General features: G+C 34.7%; 1 long non-coding RNA gene across 2 annotated transcripts; it reads right to left on the bottom strand.

Moving 5' to 3' along the window:
• Nucleotides 1-179: 179 nt before the first annotated feature.
• LOC139982737 (uncharacterized) lies at nt 180-9,969 on the bottom strand. Of its 2 annotated transcripts, none has more exons than XR_011798318.1 (5): nt 9,651-9,969; nt 5,678-5,735; nt 4,551-4,674; nt 3,475-3,562; nt 180-1,561 (listed from the first exon to the last, which is right to left on the bottom strand). It is a non-coding gene; the product is annotated as an uncharacterized lncRNA (long non-coding RNA). The 2 variants fall into 2 exon arrangements; XR_011798319.1 differs by having other exon boundaries at nt 4,551-4,671.
• Between the last annotated feature and the right edge of the window lie 133 nt (nt 9,970-10,102).

Genomic DNA, 10,102 nt, shown 5'->3' with positions numbered 1-10,102 from the left:
TACACATATACATATACACGTATATATATATATATATATATATATATATATATATATATATATATATATAGATATATATATATATATATATATATATATATATATATATATATATATATATATATATATATATATATATATATATATAGATAGATAGATATATGTATATACCGCCTATATTTCCAAATCATTACGATTTTCAATTATGTATATTCATTTGCCTTTATCGTTTACCTCCATCTCATTAACAAAAAGTCTGTTCAAAGTATCTCTTTCGAGATCCGGCTTTAGGAATCACAAATGATTTCGAGTTGGTCAGCATCATGTTTGATCTCTAGAGTAAGGCAAAATATGTCACCAAAAACAGAACTAGTATTGTTCGATACAGGTGACAAAACGCCTAGAGTGGAATTACGATCTTCCTTACCGGTTTCGAACCTCTGGACATACAATCAGCGTCCATAGCCTAGTGGTTAGGGTGTCCGTGTACAGAGCGGGAGGCCCGTGGTTCGAATCCCGGTGGAGGCTGGAAGTTTTTCACTGTTCTTGATTTCCCAACTCATTACGATTTTCATTTATATATATATATATATATATATATATATATATATATATATATATATATATATATATATATATATATATATATATATATATATATATATATATATATATATATATATATCGTTTACTCCAGTCATCGTGTCATCCATAACGTAAATGTTATTTGAAGTGTTCGGAAACAACTAATACTTACAAGAGAATATTGAATGTTTACTGCAGTATTCCTTTTAATTGTTGTTGTTCCATTGACGTTCCTGTTCGATGGTTTCAGTATCGTCTGTTCTACATAATCATTCACACAGACAGATTGGTTACATTAACATATTTCAATTTTAAGAAAATAAAGGGACTCCCATCAGTGAAGGTAGCATGGATTATTATAACATCATTTTTCTGTACAAAACTATGTAATTCATAGAAATATGTTCGACTGTAACTGAGAAATGTATTAGCTTCCTTGGTTTAACTTGCCCTAATTTTTATATTTAGCTGATGTTGACATGGAAAAAAAATCAATCTTTTACCTTGTATTATTTTCTCTGCCTTCAGTTACAAATGAAGTTTTCTGTCTGTTTTAACACTAACATTAAATATCATCATTATTATTATTTTTATTAAATACTATGTCATAAAGGATAATCTGATTCACATTCAGTCTAACTATTTTGAATCAACGAAAGTATTTTAAAATTTACTTTCTTCAATCGGTGTGCTTAAGTAACAAATATGTAACATCTGAATAGTATATTTTATAACAAAAAAATGTAAAAGACAGACAAAGAAGGAGCGAATAATGAGATATTAATTGTCTTTCAATACGTCTACATCAATCTTAGTAGTAAGAGGAGGAGGAGGCGGCGGCAGCTACAACTCGAAACATCACGTTAATAACGATCCAAACAATACCAATGACAAGAAAGATCTCCGAACACAACTTAGCTCTTTCAGAAGCTTGCTCTGCACCTTGTATGTCACCACTACTGAACAGGCTCCTCACCTTGACAAGAAATAAACATAAAAATATACAAACAGACGTTTTATCACTTGAAAGGAAGACAGTGTTAAGCTTTACGTATTAAAATATTCACTAAATCGATTGTCATCGTCACCGTCATCGTAGTCGTCATTGACATGATCGTCGTCATAGTCATCTTTTATCGGCATTGTAATCGTTATTGTCACCTTCATCGTCATTGTCATTAATATCGTCATAGCACTCGTCTTTGGACCGTCATTATCATCACCATAATAACCGTCATTGTGCCTGCAATCGTCATCGTCATAGTTGTTTTCCCGTAGTGTAGGAGTCATATGTCTGAAGGGCAATTCTCCGCTTAAGTATATTTGAAATATTTGAAATATCCATCTAAAAAGGATTGAAAAATCGTTTCGCTGTCAAAGGCAATATTAGCGTTCTCATACTTTATAAACATGTTTGTGAAAATTGACGTTTTTTTAAGGTGACTTCAAATGGCTACCAGACATTTCCTTTCAGTTTGTTTACATTTGTTGTTGGTTAGGTCCAATCAATCCTGTTTTGATAAGAATATCAAAGGTGTTTTAAGTCTTCAGGTAGAACAAGTATTCATTTTGTTTAATGCTATACTAAATTGCTGTGGTTATAATTGAAGAACATAAGACAAACTTAATGATTGCCTTCCTTATTGCATTTTGTGAAAAGTTGCTCAAATTACCGGGAGTATAATTTCAAAATTATGGGTCATATTTCTTACTGTCGTGATGTTTCAATTTAGACTTCAAAATTATTCAAGTGTTTGTTAATAAAAAAAAATGCTTATTGAAGAAAACACATTTTCGTTGTTTTCTTTTGTTTCAACGATTCCAGGATATCCAAAGTTTACTGAAGCGAATACCCCGTAGTTGAGTGAAAGCGCCTCCCCCATTCTCCGTCACAGTTCATTCCCCTTTCTCCGTTACGCTTCCTTATCCATCCCCTTGTCCCTCCCTCTTTCTCCGTTACAGTACCTCATCCATTACAGTGACCCCCCTCTCTTTATCCGTTACAGTTCTTCATACATCCCTCCATTATTTAATCCTTCATACGCCTCTGGGTACTTCCATCAACGTTAAGCACCCATGTAACTAGATCAGTCGGTGCTAACTTTGAGTTTGTCTCTCTCACCTTGGAAATCATGGGCACGTTACTCGGTCTAAGGTAAGATATGTGGTAAGACAGTGACTTATTTATATATATATATATATATATATATATATATATATATATATATATATATATATATATATATATATATATATATATATATATATATATCTCATTAACTATATTTAATATATAACGTAATACAATTTAACACAAGGCAATCATACAAGCTAAGGGAGTTACGTTCTTTTTATATATTTAGTCATAAAATTTAACGAAACTAATGCTTTATTCAAGTATTTGCATTTGACAACTTTACACAAGGCAATCATAAAAGCCAAAAGCATTACGTTCTTCTCCTGCCCTATATATCGTTTTTAATATATTGATTGTTGTTGACTTTTAATTGAAGGAATTGATTAGCTTTCTCCACCTATCGGTTGTTAAAGAGTCATGAAAGGCACAAACGAAAGAGGAAGTCACTCAATATGGTTTTGTCATTGTTATGACTCATGAATAACAGACGCGTTTTAGCACCTTTAAGTCTTTTTTCTTGTACAACTTTCTTCATTAACTACTAGCTTCTGTTTGTTTCAGGTGACCTGGTTTATTCAACAGCGAGGATAAGGTCCTCTCATATATACTACTTCAAAACACGCGAACCGGCAGCATGAACAGTTCCTGTTTCTCTAGCAGACACTAATTTTTGTTCTGTTAGCTTTTAGTTCATGTGAAAAAAATGAAATCCTTTATAATCGTCAATTTGAAACATAGAAGGAAACACTCACAAAGTCATGATGACGTCACTCAGTATGCTGTTGCCGATGAATTCTCTCCTTGAACATGCTCACGGAATGTGGTGTAGAGTAACATCTGCTATTGTAGAAAATTTACAGTACGTTAATCAATCGTTTACCTTTGACAAAGAAATTATCTCTTTGCAAGAATGAAATTAAAACCCATTTTGAAAGTGTTCCATTATACATTGACAGGAAACTTGTTTTTGTGTCTCTTTCTTTTTCTTTTGCTTAATTTTGAACTTTTAAGAGTTATGAATATATATATATGTGAATTAACAGTAAAAAAAGTATTAAAAAAAATAATAATCATCACAAAACATTAGAAACGTACAAAATATTTATTCCAACCATATTTTTCAATCCGGGATATCCATGGCATTGAAACGTTTGTGTAAATTTTCAGAGAAATAAAAACTTAACAAGTACGTATGAAACGCCGTGTTCAAATGTATTCAAAAACTAAAGATATCTTCAATTTAATTCGAGATATCTACAATTAATTTCAGATATCTCAAACTAATTTAAGATATCTGTAATTGTTTTCAGATATCCTCAAATACATTTGAGATATCAGATATTGCATTTTCGATATCTTGAAGTTCATTTAAGATATCTCAAAATTTAGGATATCAAGAAATAAATTAAAGATATTAAGCAGGGAAATTTATCTAAGATATCTCAAATTGAATTCACGATATCCAAACTTGAATTAGAGATATCAAGAAAAGAGTTCGCGAATCCAAATTCGAAATCAATAAATCCTAAATTATATTCGAGGTACCAAAATAATTAGAGATATCCAAAATTGAATTAGAAATATCAATAAATCGAATAAGAGATATCCAAAAGAACTAGAGATACATCACGAATTCGAATTAGAGATATAACAATAATTCGAATTATAGAATTTGAGATGTAATAATGTGTATAGAACCGCCAGAGGTGAACAATGTTGTGTGACACCATCAAAATTGGGGCTATAATATTTTGTATTTCATACATGTAGTTCCATCGTTTCATGGGCGATTAATTGTAAATCAAAGAAGCATGATTTCGACATTTACCTTTTTTCTGTAGCAGTATAAAGATCAAGTCTGGTACCAACAGATTTTGAAATTCGTTGTAAAATAGCTTATTGGTTACCTGAAAATTCTTTCCTCAATGTCTCACGAACACCTTTGTTTTCTGCTGAAGAGGAAGTGACGTAATTGATATTTTACAATGGATAGCCGGCATAGTACGACATTGTTAATACTTCCCCTTTCCATTTTCGTTTTGTTTAAGAAGACACACGAATTTGCCGCCAGCAAGATAATCCTAAATATATTTAAACCACTCACTATGTAAATTTTTCAATTTTTAGCGCATAGAGACTTAAGTGTGTATTTGCGCTTTATAAGAACTGTGTATTATTATTATTATTATTATTATGTAAACTAGTTCACAACGAAATTAAACATACTAACAGCAGCTTATACTCTTTGCCTGAAAACGTTCCCGTGATGTAGGGTGAGTAACAACTTGAATTCCTTGCATGGAAATAAGTCAAAAGCTTTATAATACATTGGTTAACAATATGATAAAACCGTTATTAATTGCATGGGTTGTGTTTCATTTGTTGAAAACAAGTTGATAAGAACAACGCAGGCAGTGAGAGGAATAGGATTCTTCCATCATCTGAGTTGTGTAACCGCTTTGAGTATATTCTTATGATTCCAGATATGTACTAAGCTAATATAATCAGAATCTGCATATATGAGAGACTTTTTTCATCGACATCCAAAACTCTCAAAGTTTTAGGTAACTTTCAATTGTAATGACCATTGTTTGAAAACTTACATTTTACACTTTCAACCACTCGATCGCAAATGTTATAACTGTAAATGTTAATAAGCATTAAAACTAGCCTGATATTAATTTTTCAATCAAAATTTATCGAAAACAGAAGTAGCTTTACTAAAGCAAAAATTATAGAGGCACCCTGCACTGAGATTTAACACACCCTCCCAATTTTGATTGAGCGAACAAGCAGCATGTTCAATAAGGTGCCATTTAACGTGACAGTCATTGGGCAGTTATCGTGGTCCACCTGCACGGATATATAAGTTATTTCTTCTAATTTTGATTAAGCGAACAAACAACAAAACTTATCTCAAAAGTCTCTGATAAATGAGTCCTATTAGAAACTCACAAATTTATAGTAAGAAGCCCCGTAACGTAACAGCCAGCGGGCAGGTATCGTGGCCCACCTGCATAGATATAGAAAATATTTCTTGCAAACATTTTTTTCAATGCAATAAATTACGGCAGCTCAATAGGGCCATAATCCCCCCCCCCCAGAAAAAAAAAGGAAATCGTTTTACTGGCTTTTTTTTTGTTCTTCTGCCCTTTTTTTCTCGTATTTCTGACTTTTTCCCCGTTTTTCTGATTTTTTTCTCGGTTTTCTGAAATTTCCCCCCGTTTTTCCGACTTTGCCTAGCCTATACGTGCAATGTGTTTGCATTGGCGTTGTAACTAGGAAAGCCAAACGCTTCGCCTGTCTATGGTCAATGTAAAAGTATTGCTGCAATGGCTGCTAGCTTGTCTAGGGAGCAATTGCTTACATTTTATTTCAGGCTCGGATATTCAAACTTTTTCGCCTTTTGTTCGTTTTTCTGATTAGGCAAGTTTGAGGCAAACTGCGTTTCAAATTTCAAATCATATATGAGTTTTCATTTCGGTTCCATGCTGATAAAAGGTGCGTCGAGAAAAAACCATAAAAACAACACATTATACATACTGCACCAATGGTACAGGGTCAAGAAAAAAAGTCTGAAAAAAGAAAATAGAAAGTCTGAAAAGCGAAAATAAAAGCCTAAAAAACGAAAAAAAAAGTTTAAAAAGCGCAACAAAAAGCCATAAAAACGAAAAAAAGTTAGAAAAACATATGTGTAACTCAAACATACGAAATTTTAACTAAAACAAATCGACAAAATAGTCGGAAAAACGAAAAAAAAAAATTGTCATGGCCCTATTGAGCTGCCGTTATAAGTTAAGCATTATAGCAGAAAATGTATGTTGTCATTGCTGCATGAGTACTTTTTAATATTACAAAAATTACAAAAAGGTACACTCTTATTATCAAAAGGGACACTTTTCAGCCTGGTTTTCATAGAAGAGGAGGTGTGTAGATAATTGATCAATTAATATTGAATTCAGTGTCTACTGGTTGTTGTAGAATCACTACGTTGTCGAATGTATACCGCGGCAGGTATTTAATGTAATATATAAGATATAATGTATTTTACCTCCAAGATCCTGACAACAGTCTCTACCCACTTATTTGCCCGGAAGAGTCGTATGCCTCTCTCTTTGTCCATCCCGTGTCCGTCTTATTCTCCGTTACGATTCCTTATCCATCCCCTTGTCCCTCCGCCACTCTCCGTTACGGTTCCTCATTCCTCCCCTTGTCCCTCCCCCACTCTCCGTTACGGTTCCTCATTCCTCCTCTAGTCCCTCCCTCATCCTCCGTTACGGTTCCTCATTCCTCCCCTTATCCCTCCCACATACTCCTTTACGGTTCTTTATCTATCCCCTTGTCCCTCCCCTGTCCTCCGTTATGGTCATTATGCATCCCCTTTTCCCTCCTCCATTCTCCGTTACGGTTCCTTATCCACCCCCTTCTCCCTCCCATTTCTCGTTACGAATCCTTGTCTATCCCCTTGTCCCTCCCCTGTCCTCCGTTATGATCATTATGCATCCCCTTTTCCCTCCTCCATTCTCCGTTACGGTTCCTTATCCACCCCCTTCTCCCTCCCATTTCTCGTTACGAATCCTTATCCATACCCTTGTCCCTCCCATGTCTTCCGTTACGGTTATTTATCTATCCCCTTGACCCTCTCCCATCTCCGTTACGGTTCCTTATCCATCTCCTTGTCCCTCCCATTCTCCGTTATAGTTCCTTCTCATCCCCTGTGCCTTCAATATTCTCCGTTACAATTCTTTATCCATCCCCTTGTCCCCCACCCCACCCCGTTCTCCGTTACGGTTCCTAATCCATCACCCATTCTTCTTGCCGTTTCCAGTCATTACTAAATCTTTCATATCATTAAAGCAGATAAGTACCTTCGTCGCTCATACGAATGACAGATACTTGCCCCCCACACCCAACCTCCATTTTTATTAACGATTACACTGGACAATTTATATCTCGTTCAATTTCGCCAGTTTAAAAATTAGTAGTTTTTCTTGTTATTTTCAGATCCAAATCCTCAGCATGGCAAGTCAGGGGTAAGTATGTGACATACATGTGTGAGTAGATAGTAGGTGTTAAGAGGAAGTTGTAGACAATTGAACGAGATTGCATTTAAAGAGAGCAAAACAACCCCTAAAACAAATTAAACAATTATATTTAAATACGCATCCAAGAACTTTTGTGTGATTCAGCTGTGATTCAGGAAGTCGGATGTTTAACAAGGCTATTATACATTAACAATAATAATAAATATCTTAAAACGACCTGGTGAGTTTATGTACATACACATCCACGAAGGTTTCCTTATTGAAGTTGATGTAATAGATGAAACAAATCAATTGTATCACTCACCATGGTAAGTCAAGGGTAAGTATGTGACATGCATGTGTGAGTAGACAGTAGGTGTTAAGAGGAAGTTTTAAACAATTGAACGATATTGCATTTAAAGAGATCAAGAAAAAAAATCATATTTAAATATGCATCCGAGAAGTTTTGTGTGATTCAGCTGTGATTCAGGAAGTCGGATGTTTAACAAAGCTTTTATACATTAATAATAATAATAACCTAAAACGACCTGGGTGAGTTGATGTACATACACATTCACGGAGGTTTCTTTATAAAAGCTGATGTAATCGATGAAGCAAATCAATTGTATCACTTAACTGTACAGTTGTAGTAGTAAGACAAAACAGAAACGCAATTAACTTACTTGAACAGTTTATTCATTCCAATACAATATAAAGTGTTCCACAGAAGTGTCTAAACTCCAAAAACTTAATTTTGTGGATGTACTGGTAAATATGAATAGTTTTATTATCATAAGCCTACTGACATTTACGTGCATTTACATTCACAGAGCCTCTTAAGAATTATATTACTTAAAGCCTGCCAATAAGTCAGGCAGACTGAAACTCATTTGCACCGGCCCACGTGATTATGAACATCTATGTAACTGGGTATTTCTTTAATGTCATTAAACCTCACCAGCTTATCGTACAGGGCATATTTTTAGGGCTAGCAGATAGAACTATGGGCACTTATAAAATTACAAGTCCGCATTCTGTTAGTGACCGATTACAACACCCTCATCAAATCCTGTTTTAGTCTTATCTCGCAGAATTTTGCCTTACAGACAATCCATCTGTAGGGAAATCCCATTTTCAGTGCATTTCGTCAAGCCCATCACTTTAGACTTCACCTCACTTCAGTGTAAAAGGATCATATTCTATGACGGTATTTCTTTTCAACTCTCCACCCTCCTTTCTTAACGACAAGTTGCATAGATGAAAGGAATTGTCTGGTGGAAGATTTGGATACATTGTCCTTGTAGTTCTTATTTTTTCTTTCTAACCATGTTAAAATTGTCCCTATTCGACGTTTTCTTCTTGTAGAAATCTGAATTACCAGTACACTAGTTTCTCACCAAAAGCAACGTTTGTTACGTCTTCTGTGTATTGTTTTGTTATTCTGTGCACTCTTGTCATCTTACTGATCTTAAACATTACTTTAACTATTTGTGAGACAGTGATTGTTTCTTCACTTGTTTAAAAGTAAGTCATAATTAAGTTGCCCAATTGATAAATATTCAAATGGTGTTTGTACCCCATTGATTTTCTAAATAAAGAGAGGTATCCATCTATATATCAGTTTTATTTATCAGTATTATATATCAGTATAATCAGCTCGGAGTCAACCGAACCAGTTGCATGGGGTGGGGTTCCCGACCTTCATCCCCAGTCGAGAGAAAGTTCAGTCGCGTATGTCTCTCTTAGTTCGATCGGGGAAGAAAAAGACCACCCATCCGGACCTACGATTTAAGGGTAGGAGATGAAAAGCCAACTTTATTCATAAATCATAACGTTTAGACCTAATTATAGATCAAAGTAACAGTTTATATACAGGTCTTCCAAAATGACGTCTACATTTTTACCTTGTTTTTCCAACGAGTCAGCTAAAACTTTCCCATGCAGGGCCAAATGTTCCCTCCTTCATGAACTTCCTGATCCGCCGCTGGAACTTCCGTAAAAGGTTGATACCCTTCCGAAACCTGTTGGGGAATTAAGAACCCCATACACTACCAACACACGTACCTGCGTCGTTGAAATCCACCGGTTACACCCTGATTTAACCCGGTTACACTCTATGCTTATAGATGAAACTCTGCGTAAATATAACTAGCGCAAGCTATTCAATAGAACGAGTATAATTGTGCAAAGGTCAACAGTTTAATTGATAACCGACAGCCCAATGAACCTTCCAACCGTAGATTTGTACGTAATTCATACACAAACTTAATACAGAAAAAAATACTCCACATAGACTTAAGCTACTTCCGGCTTGTCGCTTGCAGCATATTGAACAAACAGCTCACGCAAAAGCGTC

Source organism: Apostichopus japonicus, chromosome 16, assembly GCF_037975245.1.
Source record: "Apostichopus japonicus isolate 1M-3 chromosome 16, ASM3797524v1, whole genome shotgun sequence".
NCBI lineage: Eukaryota > Metazoa > Echinodermata > Holothuroidea > Aspidochirotida > Stichopodidae > Apostichopus > Apostichopus japonicus.
The sequence above is the reverse complement of the archived record's forward strand: the minus strand, read 5'-3'. Positions and strand labels throughout refer to the sequence as shown.